Raw genomic sequence first — 13,469 nt, 5'->3', positions numbered from 1 at the left:
AGCATTGCCAAGCAAAATAAGGCAAAGATTCTGGTACCTTCTCTCCCAACTCCTCCCACCACTGACCCTGTCACTCAGGGGATCTCCTTGTATTGGGGGGAAAAGAACCAATAGGATGAACAAATCTAAACAGATTTATTTCAAGGAGTCGTTCTCATACTTGGGAGGCTGGATACATCTAAATTCTGATGAGGTGGAAGCCCATAGGCTAGGGATTCAGAAAAAAACTAAGGTTTGAGTGCATAGACAGTCTGCCATAGTACCAGGAAGAGCAAATGTTGAAGAGATGTCCAAAGGCCATCTTCTGGAAAATTCTCTCTTGCTCAGGGGAGCTCAGTCCTTTCATGCTATCCAGCTCTTCGAGTGATTAGGCGAGGCCCACCCGCATACTCACATAATGGAATGCAATCTGCTTTTTCCAGGTAAACCCACTTAAGTGTTCCTGTCATCTAAAAAATGCTTTCACGATACCATCCGGAGCCAAATATCTGGGCTCTGTGGCCCCAACAAATTGACACACAAAACTGACCATCAACCCCCCTACACTCACAGCCAATTTCCCTTCTGTCCCATGCGTGACATGATGAGTCTCACAGGGACACTCACTAATCTTTGTACTACTAGTACTTGGCACACAGCCAATTACAATAACAACTGCTAGCATCTATTGAGCTCTTGCTGTGTGCCCCCCCACTACCTTAAGCCTTTTATGAGCCATAATTCTTTTAACCTGCCTAGAAAAGTTGGTCCTGATAATATCCTCCATGGGAACTGAAAGTCCCAAGAAATGAAATAACTTACCCGGTGTCATTCTGCTGGTAAATGGGGAGCCAGAATTCAAGTCAGGCATATAAACCCCAAACCCACACTCTTCAGTCTGATGGATGTGGTCAGGCCTAAATGGTGTGTGTCTGTGAGGGCAGCAGAGGGCAGTAGAAAATGCACAGCCTTCAGCTGGACTGCCTCTGCATGCTCTTCCACTGACCTTGATGTCTGTGCCTCGGTTCTCCTGTGCCGCATGGGTAAGGATAATGCTAGTCCTGTAGCGTGGCTGGGGCCTGGCACTATGCCCAATGTTGAAGTATTCATGACCAGGTTGTTGCAGGAAAGAGCAGGTTACTCAGGAGGAATTTGTGTTCATAACCTGTCATGCTCCCGGTACTTGACAGGCATTTTCTTATTTAATCTTCACATCAGCTTGGGAGGGACACATCCTTGTCCCTTTTTATAGGTGGGGAAATAGAGCTGGGTGATGAGTCAAACAACCTGGCTGGCGTGTCCCATTTTCTCTGTATATTGCAAAGCCTGTGCTGTTTCCTTTATCCCAAGAATCACAAACTCCAGGGACTGGAGGAGCCATTCATAAGTGGGTGAAGCAGATGGTGTGTGATGTTCTAGGGAGTTGTGGGGACTCTGGTGACCTGGAGCCCCTCCTCACCTCTAGCCAACTCCTGCGATACAGAAGCCTGCTAACTCGGCTGCTTATTTTTTAAAGATTTATTTATGCATGCATGCAAGAACTGGGGTATAGCCTAGAGGTGCTGGGGAGGGGCTGAGGGGACTCACCAGGGACAGAGTGGGGAGCAGGACAGGCAGATCCACTGAAATATACTGCTGAGGGGGTGCAGTGGGTGACACAGGAGAGGTCTGCTGCGCCTTGTGGGTCACTCCCTGGCCCGTATTGAACTTGTACTGCAGTGACTGGTAGAAGCATCATAGCACTGTGTGTTTAACCCCTGCACCACCAGGGAGGGCCCTTAACTCAGCTGAGTTTTACGAGAATAACGAACCTGAATTTTCTGTGCAGTGCCTTTATATTAAAATGCTGACATCTGAAACATTGCTGTGTAACTGCAGATCACAGAACAAGCCTGTGAGCTGGATTTGCCCCCTCTGCCAAGCCCCTGGGCAATCTTGGCTCCTCCCCATCCTATTGGCAAATTTCTGGACTTTGTATGGCAATTACTTCCTCCCCACTGCTCAGTTTATCTCAGGACCAAAGTGCATGAGCAGATTAGAAAGGCAGCCAGCCTGTCCTTCACTGTGCCCATCTGGTACCACGTCCTGGGTCCTGCCCCCTCAGCCACTTCCCATAGGGCTGGCAGGTTGGGGAGGGGAAGGGACAGTGCCCTGTTGGTATTGCCAGTGGCGAGGCCAGATGCACCAGGACAGAGCATTTGCCAGCATTTTGCTCCAAACGGCAGGAGCAGGGATTTCAGAGCTGCAGGGGATCAAATGGAAGGGCACTTCAAGGTCATTCGGGATAACCGTAATCAGAGCACTAATGCAGAGCAGCCGCTCACACATTTTGATTTCTTGACCTCTTTGATGCTTTCACTAGGTGAAGTATGAACTACTATTTCCATTTCATAGTTGGGGAGATGGAGGCTCAGAACAGCTAAATAATTTGCCCAAGATATCACAGAAAGTAAGTAGCAAGTGAAGATTCACGGTTAGATCCAAGAACCAGTACCCACACTGCACCTGCCAGTTGACTCTTTGATATTTGCATCAAGTATCTTCAGATTTCTGCTCAGATGCGTGGTGACAAGGTGCTCACTACTCTTCTGTCTTTTTAAAGACTTGTTTATATATGTATTTTACACCATCTTTCATTTTTGTACAATGGATGCTTTCTCATCTCGGTTATAGTCCCCATGGGCTTCCCACCACCAGTTCACCCATGCGCCATCACCACAGCCCCTTGGGCTCTTCCCACCCCTGTTTTGATCCCTCTCCCCTCCCCCTCAGAATGTCTCTGGTCTATAGTTGCCTGTTAATTTTTATATTTACTTTATTATAATTACCTTTCCCCCTGATTCCTTATTTGGATCCTCTACATTCCTCCTAAGAGTGAAACCATCCGATAGTTTTCTTTTTCTTTCTGGCTTATTTCCCTGAGCATGATCCCTTCCAGCTCCATCCGTGTTGCTGCGAATGGGTACACTGAGTTTTTCTTTTCTGATTGCTGAGTAATATTCCATTGTGTATATGTACCACATCTTCTTGATTCAGTCATCTATTTTGGGGCATTTGGGTTGTTTCCATAGCTTACCTGTTGTAAATAGTGTGGCAATAAACATAGGAGTACAAGTGTCCTTTTGAATTAATGTTTTTGTATCCTTTGGGTAGACTGCTATGAGTAGAATTGCTGGGTCATATGGTAGCTCCATTTTTAGCAGTTTGAAGAATCTTTCCATAGTGGTTAGACCAGTTTGCATTCCCACGAGTAGTATAGGAGAGTTCTTTTGTTCCACATCCTTGCCAACATTTGTTGTTGCTAGTTTTTTTAAATATGTGCCATTAAAGACTTATTTATTTATGCCTACAAGAACTGGGGTGTAGGCCATAGGTATGAGAGGGTGAGAAGATTCACCAGAGACACAGTGGGGAGCAGAACAGGCAGATCGACCAAAACACGCTGCTGGGGGGAGCAGCAGGCTCATCAGGAGAGGTCTGCTGCGCCATTGGGTCACCTCCCTGGCCGGGGATGGAACTCATGCTGTAGTGACTGAGGAGAGCTTCACAGTGCTGAAATTTAACCCTTTGCATCACTAGGGAGGCCCTCTTGTATCTTTTCAACTAGAGCTACACTTACCAGTACTGAGCAGGCCCTTGGTCTCTTTTACCAAATACTTTATTATTTTTTAAAGATTTATTTATTTATTCATATAGAACTGGGGTATAGGCCAGAGGTGCAGGGGCGGTAAGAGGCTTCACCAGAGACAGAGTGGGGAACAGAACAAGCCAACTAACGAAGTACACTGCTGAGGAAGCAGCGGGCAGGTCAAGAGAGGTCTGCCACGCCATGTGGTCACCTTCCAGGGCGGGGATCAAACTCATGCTGAAGTGGTGTTAGCTTCTCAGTGCTGTGCTTTAACCTGCTGCGCCACCAGGAGGGCCCTCACCAAGTACTTTTTTTTTTTTTAAGATTTATTTATTTGTGCATACAGAACTGGGGTACAGGCCAGAGGCTCAGGGGCGGTGAGAGGCTTCACCAGTGACAGCGGGGAGCAGAACAGGTAGATCGACGAAGTACACTGCTGAGGGGAGCAGCAGGTGGGTCAGGAGAGGTCTGCCGCGCCATGTGGTCTCCTCTGGGGCAGGCGGGGATCGAACTCATGCGGAAGTGGCTTTAGCTTCTTAGTGCTGTGCTTTAACCTGCTGTGCCACCAGGGAGGGCCCTCACCAAGTACTTTTAAAACACATTATCATTCCATCCCATAATAGTTCTGTACATTCCATAGGGTGCCCAACTTAATACATGAGAAAAAGGAGGCTACATGGGATGAAGCAGCTTGCTCAAGGTTATAAGACTAGTTAGGAAGAGACTGATATTCAAATGTAGGTCTGTTCTTTATCTAGTACAGACTGAAGTTTTGAGGGGACAAGATCTGATTCCTGAAAGTAGCAGCCCCTACTTCCTAGTTCTACCCCTCTGTTTCAGATGGCCCTCTTTAGGTGTTTGAAGCAGACACATGTACCCCTGGAGCCTTCTTTTGTATACCAGAATAAGCATTCTGGATCCTTCTACTGTTTCCCATATGTGGTTTTATGGACTCCTCAGCCATCATTTAATTCACCTCCCTATGGATAAATTATTTCTCCATGTCCCACTCAAACTTCTGATCCCATATAGAACACAGACATCCTGACATAGGCAAAAAGTTATTACCTCCCACACTGAGTATACAGTGCTTCTATTAATGCAGCTTCACATCCAATAAAGCATCTTCTATGTACAAGGCATTGTCCCACAGGGGATAGAGAGTGAACAAGCCAATAGAACAAGGCAGCGAGTGAACAGAGCGGTGAACTTCCCTGCCCTCCTGGATATTGTAGGTTGTCCTGGAATCTACATCTGCTCACTGCACTAGGGAAGGAGGCAGAATCACAGATTACTTGATGAACTTCATTGTTTTTGTTTTTGCCTCTAACTTAATATATATTTTAAAAGATTTATTTATTTATGCACCAGGAACTGAGATGTAGGCTAGAAGTGCAGGAGGTGAAAAGATTCACCAGAGACAGAGTGGGGAATAGAACAGGTGGATCCATTGAAATACACTGCCGAGGGGAGTGGTGGGTGAGAGGGGAGAGGTCTGCTGTGCCATGTGGGCCAGCTCCCTGGCTGGGGAGGTGAACTCTTGCGGCAATAGCTTATAGCGCTGTGTCTCCAACCCTGCACCACGGGATTCCCTACTTGGTGAACTTTAGACAAAAATCCTAGACTGTCAGATTTGGTAGGACTCAATCCTCTCCTGCCCTTATTTATAGAGGAGGAAACAACCCAGAGAGGGACAGTGACAGACTCAAGATTCGGCAGCAAGACAGAATCAAATTCTGATTTTATTAACACCTTTTAGGCTCCAAGGCAAGTGATCCTTGGAGCCTAAAAGAGGAATGTGGACTTGAATGAAAATGTCACCCTTAAGAATTAATAATAAGTGAACCAAAATCCTGTGCCTCTTCAGCCCTTGAAAAGCCCGGTCGATTCCTTATTTGACCACCAGGTGGCGCAGGGCACCAGAGAAAGGCCAGGGAACCAAGGTGGGTGGGCACCTTGCTGGCTGCAATCAATTTTCCTTAGCAAGTGGGAAATGGGGAGCCGGGAAAGCTGTGCCTCTCTGGGAAAGCAGTGGGGCAACGGAATACAAGACACATATGGAGAGTGGATTCTGTCTCAACCAAGGGGATGGCGTGGGGCAGGTGTTACAACTTCAACTCCCCTCTGCTGCTTTATCACACAATCTACTGACACCTGCGAAGGTAGCCTCGGCCTCGTGCAGGGGAGGTGAACGGATTCTGACAGCTTCACGGTCCAGCTTAAGCCTTGCAGCTTCTCCACACACTTGCTCAGTTCACATCACACAGGAAACTGGCTGTAAAGGCTCTGAAGCTGGGAATTCTGCATGTTTGGGCTCTTGAGGGATGCCGGAGAGGAGAAGGCTTGAGTAGCTGGGCTTTAGGGGTTTAACCAGGCTATTGGCTTTAAACTTCATCCTGGGGGCAGAAGGGAGTTATTGCAGGTTATTCAGCAGGGAAAAGACTTGGTGCAGAGGTGCTGAAAGTAATCACTCTGGGTGTGTGAAGGAGGGGTCGAGGGATTCAGAAGCTGAGCGGGTAGAGGTGCAGGCTGCTTGAGGTGAGGGCAATGGTGCCCAGTTTCCACCCACTCAGAGCTTCTGATCAGTGAGAGGCACCCCTGTGAAACCTGTCTTGCCCTTAAGATAGCTCTGAGGCCCTCCCTAGTGGCCTGGGGTAAAGTCTCAGGGCTACCAACACTGCAGAATGAGTTCCAACCTCAGCCAGGGAGCTGACCCACATTGTGCAGCAGACCTCTCCTGACCTACCTGCTGCTCCCCTCAGTATGTATTTCAGTAGATCTGCCTGTTCTGCTCCCTACTCTGTCCCTGGGGAATCCTCTCACCCCTCGAACCTCTGGCCTATATCCCAGTTCTTCTATGTAAACATAAATAAATAAATAAAATCTGTAAAAGAAAAAAAGATCATTCTGACAAAGTGAGGACCGCCCAGGGGCCAGGCAGTCCGTGGTCTCAGCAGTGTTTCCTAGCAGCCTCTTGACAGAACAGACAGCTTGGCAGAGAGAGGTAGGCTCCTGAGAGACAAGATTCTGAGTCAGGCCAGCGGGGAGAGGCTGTGCCTGATGGTGGGGAACCTGAAACAGTGTCAACAGACCTCTTTCCAGTGCCAGCTCTGACAGCTTTTAAGCTGTGTTTCCTTAGACAGGTTCCTTTGCTTCTCTGATCCTGTTTCCTCGCTCATAAAATGTGATTATAAAAAGGGTTCACCCTTTGAAGCTGTTGTGGGAACAGGAAACGGGTATAAAACTCAGCACAGTACTGTAGGAACACCCAGCCCATGCAGGGAAGCCTGTGCAGGGGGTTCCCACCCCACCCCACCCTAGTCGGGTCCTCCCTGCTCAGCAGCACCTGCGCGGGCAACCTGTGTGGCATCAGCTGAGTTAGGCTGCGGGAACTCCAGCCCCAGGCCAGGCAGCTGCCCCACCGGGCTGGGGCCACATTCCCTGGGAGGGCAGCACCGCTGTTTCTCTCTCTCTCTCTCTCTCTCTCTCTTTCTCTGTATAGCAGGGCTCTCAGGTAAGCTTCCCTTTTTTATGTGGTTAATTTCTTTCCTATTTTGTGGGTGCTTTAGTATTCCCAGAGTCCTGGTTATTGTGGAAAGTGTTCTGTATATACTTTTTCACATAATCTATTTTTTTTTTTTTTGCAGTCAGATGCTAGGAGTGGGGTGGGGGTGGCTGTGAAAGGATTCCCCAGAGACAGAGTGGGGAGCAGAACAGGCCGATTTACCAAAATACACTGCTGAGAGGAGCAGCAGGCCAGACAGGAGAGGTCTGCTGCGCCATGTGGGTCAGCTTCCTGGCCAGGATCTAACTGAGGTAACTCAGGCTGAAGTGGTGATAGCACTGAGATTTAACCCCTCAGCCCACTAGAGAGGCCCCTTTCATATAATCTTTACAGCAGTTCTCTTAGGGAGTCATTATGTATTATTATCTCCACCATTTGGATGGAGAAATGTTACTACCATGCACTGTATAGCTGGCTTGAGGAGGTTAGAATGTTCCTGGGTCTTGTGACACTAATACCTTTGCTCCTTATCACCACAGTTACCTGCCCACAGAACCGATATTCTGGGCAGGTAAGGATATACTGGGCAAATTAGGGCCTAGGTTGTCTCAGAATTAACCAATAAATAGGATGTCAAGGCTCGTGGCCATTAAGAGAAATAGCCACGTGACAAAGGCCTGGCCATTGTCACAAGACTGGATGGAGGCACAGTCAATCCTACTTGGTTGGCATCCTTTATCTGATACATGCCTCTGAGTGTTTAGTGTGGGGAGAATTTTGGCTCTCCCTAATCACTGACCTGATAATAGTTAATTCCTATAGAGAGTTTACCGTGGGAAGGTATTTTATAGGAACTGGAAATACCCTAGCTCACTTAATCCCACCAATGACCCTACAACGTGATTTTATTCTTTTATCATCCCATTTTTTAGATGAAGAAACAGGAGCACAGACAAGTGACTTAACTGCCTGAAGTCAGATTGTTAGTCGGTAGTTGAATGGGCTGTAAGACTACACAATCTGGCTCCAGGGTCTGCACACTTAATCATATTTTCCATATAATTTGTAACTCAGCTTATTTCCCTCTTTGCTTTGACTGCCAGGAAACTCAGAGCCATGGTTTTTGCTGTCAAGTTGCTAACCTTGGAAAACTTAGCCTAGCATTTCTGCTATAATTAGTCAATTTTTCATCTTTCTTCCCTCCTTCCCCTCTGACCTTGGGTGCAGCCTTTCATTATTTCTTGATTCTTGCTCTGTAATTACCCATCAAATAGGTTTGAGGCTGCAATGGAAACCACCTCAAAACCTCTTTTGGAACAGGCAGGACATAATGCATCAATGAGGTGAACAGAGACTCTTTCTGACCAGCAGAGCCAGCTGGACACAGTTTGTGTTTCCATCCAGCACTGGGTAACCAACACGACTCCATGATGTGAAGGAATAACAATAAACCCAAGCCAGCCCCTGTGTTAGGTAACCTATACTCACTGCTGCAACATAAATAACCTTGGATTTTATAAAAGATTATTTATTCATACAAGAAGGGGGGTGTAGGTCAGAGGTGTTGTGGGAGGTGAGGGGACTCACCAAAGACAGAGTGGGGAGAGAACAGGCAGATCCACTGAAATACACTGCTGAGAGGAGACTGGAGAGGTCTGCTGTGCCATGTGAGTCAGCTCCCTGGCCAGGATCTAACTTGTGCTGCAGTGGCTGGCCGTAGCTTGATAGCACAGTGTCTTTAACCACCAGGAAGGTCCCCCAGGATCCTGAGATTTTTGATGCCTAAATACAATAGAAGTTAGTGCAAAGTGTATCCTACTCAGTAGGCTCAGTGAGACCCAGGCATTTTGTACTAGAGTTCTGCAGTCTGTTGTGTGGCTTCCAAGGTCACCCTGGGGGTTGGCATCCAGTTGACAGATAGGAGAGAAAAGTGAGAGTTTTGAGACAACATGCACACTGAACTTGAATTTGTTACATGCATTGTCTCTGCCCCAGCCCACTGGACAGGGGACGCATCCTAGTGACAGAGCTGCAAGGGGTGCTGAAAATGTAGTCGGGGGCCCTCCCCAGGGGTGCAGCACGTTGGACCACAGCACTATGAGGCCATTGCAGTCACTGCAGTGTGGGTTCAATCCCCAGCCAGGGAGCTGACCCACATGGCACAGCAGATCTCTCCTGTCTCGCGGCTGCTCCCCTCAGCAGTCTGTTTCAGTGCATCTGCCTGTTCTGCTTCTGACTCTATCTCTGGTGAATCCTCTCACCTCTCCAAACTGTACCCCAGTTCTGCATATATAAATAAATAAATCTTTTAAAAAAGAAAGTGTAGTCTGGGCTGCTTTTTTGGGCAACAATACGACATGGGAGGGGGACATCTTTGGTGAACAGTTAACCTTGTTCCAGTTCGTGAGGAACTGACCAGGCCATCTACCCTTATACCATGGCTAAGAGCACCAAGCCATTCCTGTTGTGGCCAGGAGGAATAGCCTTCCCTCCTTTGCAAGAAACCACGAACAAAAGGGAGTATTTACAGTTTTAGATCAAAAATATTTGCCCAACAGGGGAATGGGCTAATGAGAGAAGAGGAATTCCCCACGATGGGAAGTATTCAAACAGAGGCTGAGTTTTCACTCAACTGAGCACGTCGGGCCAGGTGTGTCTACCTTTTACCCTCTGTGCTTGGCTCCATCACCATCTCTGTGCCAAGTTCACCAGGTGAGCTTTGGGGACCCACACACAAATGACATAAAGTTCTGGCTCTCAGGACTGCTTCAGTGAGGAAGCAAGAGGGCGGGGTTGGCTGAACTCCCAACAGAGAGGACTGGAGTTTAATTCCTAGCTCCACCGCCTTGTGGCTGTGTGGCATTGGAGAAAACACTTGGCTGCTCTGGTTACTGTTGCGCACTTAAAAAACAGGACCAGTAGTGGCTTTCAGAGGTTCTGAGGATTCCAAGACAAAACAGCACAGTGGCTGGAATGCAGCAAGCACATTATTTTACTGGTAGAATATGTTTATGATGACCTTGGGTAAGTCACTTGCTTCTCAGCCTCCTTCTCCTCCTCCTAGGCTGGAGTTTGTCAACTTACATCACGGGGTTGGAATCCTGCTGTGTGCCGGGGTCTGGCATCTGCCATTTCATCTGTGAGCTCGGCCAGGGTAAGTGGGTCGCATCGCACCGATGCACTCATAACAAGGAAAAGATTGGGGGGCAGTGAGCGCCGTGGGGCAGAGGAGGAGCCGGAGTCCGCAGGCACGCGGTTTCCTGGCCGCGCTCCCGGGGAAGGAGGCTTGCGCCGGGTCCCATCCCCCGGCCGCTCCTGCTCAGGAAACGCGGAGAGAAAGCCAGGAACCCGGCCTGCCAGGCCCCGGCCCCTCCGCGCCTGCCCTCCTCCTCTGCCCTGGGCTGCAGGAAGCCGGCTGGCGGGAACGCCCTGCCTGGTGGGTGGGAAGGGACCGCGCCGCGCGCCCGGCTCCCAGGCCCGGCGCGGCGCGAGCTGTCACTGCGGCAGCACCCCCTCCCCGCGCCCGCGCCCGCGCCCGGGTGCAGACGGCCCATTAGCATTTCTGGAAAGTGCCGCAGCCGATTCCTGGGCGGCGGGAGCCCAGCGCCTGAGGCCCGCGCCGCGGCCCAGCGGTCCGGAGCCCTCGCCGCCGCCGGGGCTGGCTGGGGAGGGAGAGGGGTCCCAGCCGCTCTTGCTCTGGGAGCTGATGAGACGCCGAGGCCCGAGGGTTTGTAGGTGAGTGGTCCAAAGTCGTGGCTAGGAAACTGCAAGGTCAGGCTTCTCTTGACGCCAAAGTTGTGCCTGGAGACTGAGGTCCAGGTGCTGGAGGGCTCAGGGGGGTTCAGGTTCTTGAGGAAGCTCAAGACAGGAGCTCTGAAGCTGGGGGCAACTGCTGGCCTCCCGGAGGCCTGGGGGCCCCTCGGTTTTGTGTGCAGCGTGTTTGTATTGCGTTTTCTTCAAGGTTTCAAAGGGGTCAGTGATCCAAAAAGGCTTAAGAAAGTAGAGACCCCAGGTTCTTCTGTGGGAACAGTGCCTTTGTGAGGGTTTTCTGTGGCTGTAGCATCTTGAGAAGCTATCTGTAGGGGCTTGCTGTGATGTTGGAGGGGCTTGGGGGCGTTACAGGAACCCAGGATTTTTTTTAACCTTGAAATTCCTTCTAAAATTTTTTCTGGGATCTATCTGGGGATTTGATGTCTCCATGGTGCCCGACATCCTTGTCTGAGGTTCTGAGAGTCCCCAGTCTAAGCTCCTGTATGGTGAGAGTTTAAACCTGGACCTCAGGATGTCTATGAGCCCTTTGAAATTGTAGACAAGATTTTGTGGGTCTGTATTTCTCCAGTGTCTGTAATTGCTGGAAGCAGTTTCATGGATTCACAGGGCTCCCGATCCCCCCAAATTGTGAAAAACAGGGCTTGCTCACATCTCATCAAGGAGATTCAGGGGGGCAATAAGCTGGATGGAGCAAAGAAAAGGCAGAGCATGGTCTTTGGAGTCTAGTGTTCCGGGGTTAAAATCTCAGTTTTCTACTTAACAGCTGTGTGATCTTGATCAAGTTTCTTAACCTCTCTGAGCCACAAGAAGGCCTGAGGCTTCCTCCAGAAAACCTTGTGTCTTTCAAATTCATTTAGTTCCTCACTCTATACCCACAAAGCTCTGATAGCACCTGGCCCCATCATTTTGGGCACTTAGTATGACGGTTACAAAGCAGTCAATTTTGGGGATGTTTTGTCTCTTCATTCCACCAATCCCAAAGACAGGGACCTTGGCTGGCCTGTGGTCCCTGCAGTGGCTGATTCATGTTAGACTTGCAGCCATTTGTTATGAAATAGAGAGTGAAGGATGGAGAGATGTATGCCAGGTACTGCAGCAGAGGTAGAAAGCATCAGAATGAAAAGGACCTTGAGGAGGTTCCAAGGAATAATGAGTCCATGCAAGGAAAACTGTCCTAAATGTGCTATGGGGGTAAACACAAAGACCAGCGGAAAGCACGGGAATCTAAAGATGAGTGAGTCTCAGTCCCCAAAGAGCTGACATAAGGAATTCCCTTCCTGTTATGTGTTAAACTTACAAAGCGCTTAGGAAGTTCTTCAAACTCCAGGTACACTCTGACCCTGGGAAGTGTTGTCGAGAAGGGCTCCGTGATTTGCCCTGGTGACAGTGGCTGTGAGTGCCTGGCTCACTTGCTTTGGAATTCAACCCTCACTCATTAGGAATTGTGCTTTTAATTTATTTATTAATTTGCTGTTAATTTATTTATTTTTGAGTAGAAGAACAGGGGTGTAGACCAGAGTTGGGGGTTGTGAGAAAGGACTTACTAGAGACAGAATAGGGAACAGGACAGATCTACTGAAATTCACTGCTGAGGGGAGCCCACTGCTTATTTTGGGCAAGGTCTCTTAGCTTTTTGAGCCTTGTTTTTGTAAGCTACAAGATGGAAGAACCCCCATCTTCCCCCCCCCCATCTATATGACAAAATATCTGTAAGGTACCTAGATTATTGTGTGGTTTGGTTTATGGTGAAGGACCTGTGTGTTTGTTGAATGAATGAATGAATGAATGAATGAAACACATATAATGTTGGGTGGCTTGAAATGGGAGCAGTCATATCATTTTGAGGATGTAGGAGAAATTGAGGGGGAATTGATCCCTTCCCACTCTAACTTTCTATGATTTCTGTGAGACTTTGCCCTGGCCTTAGTCATCTGGTGTCATAATTTATTGTTTGCAAACCAACAAAGTGTGTGCCCCAGACTGGTTAGCTTTCTCTTCATGTTTATCTTTACTGCCTTTTCCTTGATGTCCTAGTAATATATACACCTTGCTTTAAAAAAAAAAAAAAGAGAGAGAGAGAGAGAGCACAAAAACAAAACTAAGTTACAGAAAGAAAAATGAAAATGAAAATGTAGGCACAGTAGCTAGAAGATGCTGACATATTGTTATATTTTAGGAGGTGGGGAGGGAACTCTTCCTGGTTAAAAGTCTCTCCTTTGGACTTTGTCTTGCTTCTTTGGAGTTCTTTAGAAGTCCTGTCTATGGCTATACCTTTTAAAGTTCAAATGCAGCTAAAGAGAGGAGAAAATGAGGATTGTCTGGGCAGGGGCTTCCCTCATCTCCATGTGTCCAGAAGAATGCCATACAATGTGGACCTTGGCACCATGCATGGTTGGTCCAGCTCACTGCTGAGAGCCCTTGTAGCTGTGATTTCACCCACTTTCCTCCCTCTTAGCATCTAGGAGTCTGTTTTGGAAGCTCCTAGTACACAGATAAAAGCAAATCAAGTGCAAGAAAAAGGTAAAAGCCTCCCTTTTGGTTCTCTATGTCCTTCATGATTTTTTTTTATTTATTATTTATTTTTAA

At 48.3% G+C, this 13,469-nt stretch overlaps 1 protein-coding gene across 3 annotated transcripts in view; it reads left to right on the top strand.

Annotated features, from left to right (window-relative positions):
- The window catches only part of LUZP1 (leucine zipper protein 1), a 91,246-nt gene that overhangs the window by 4,240 nt on the left and 73,537 nt on the right, over positions 1–13,469 (top strand). The window contains exon 2 of one of the 3 annotated variants that reach the window (XM_012722479.1): positions 10,177–10,266. The gene's annotated coding sequence lies outside the window, so the exon portion shown is untranslated. Of the gene's footprint in view, positions 1–10,103; positions 10,267–10,680; positions 10,848–13,469 lie in introns of those variants that run through there. The other 2 variants (XM_012722480.1, XM_004678589.2) reach the window with 2 other exon arrangements.

This window comes from Condylura cristata, unplaced genomic scaffold (genome assembly GCF_000260355.1).
Source record: "Condylura cristata isolate star-nosed mole 26May11 unplaced genomic scaffold, ConCri1.0 scaffold00008, whole genome shotgun sequence".
Classification (NCBI taxonomy): domain Eukaryota; kingdom Metazoa; phylum Chordata; class Mammalia; order Eulipotyphla; family Talpidae; genus Condylura; species Condylura cristata.
This window is presented reverse-complemented; position numbering and strand designations above follow the sequence as displayed.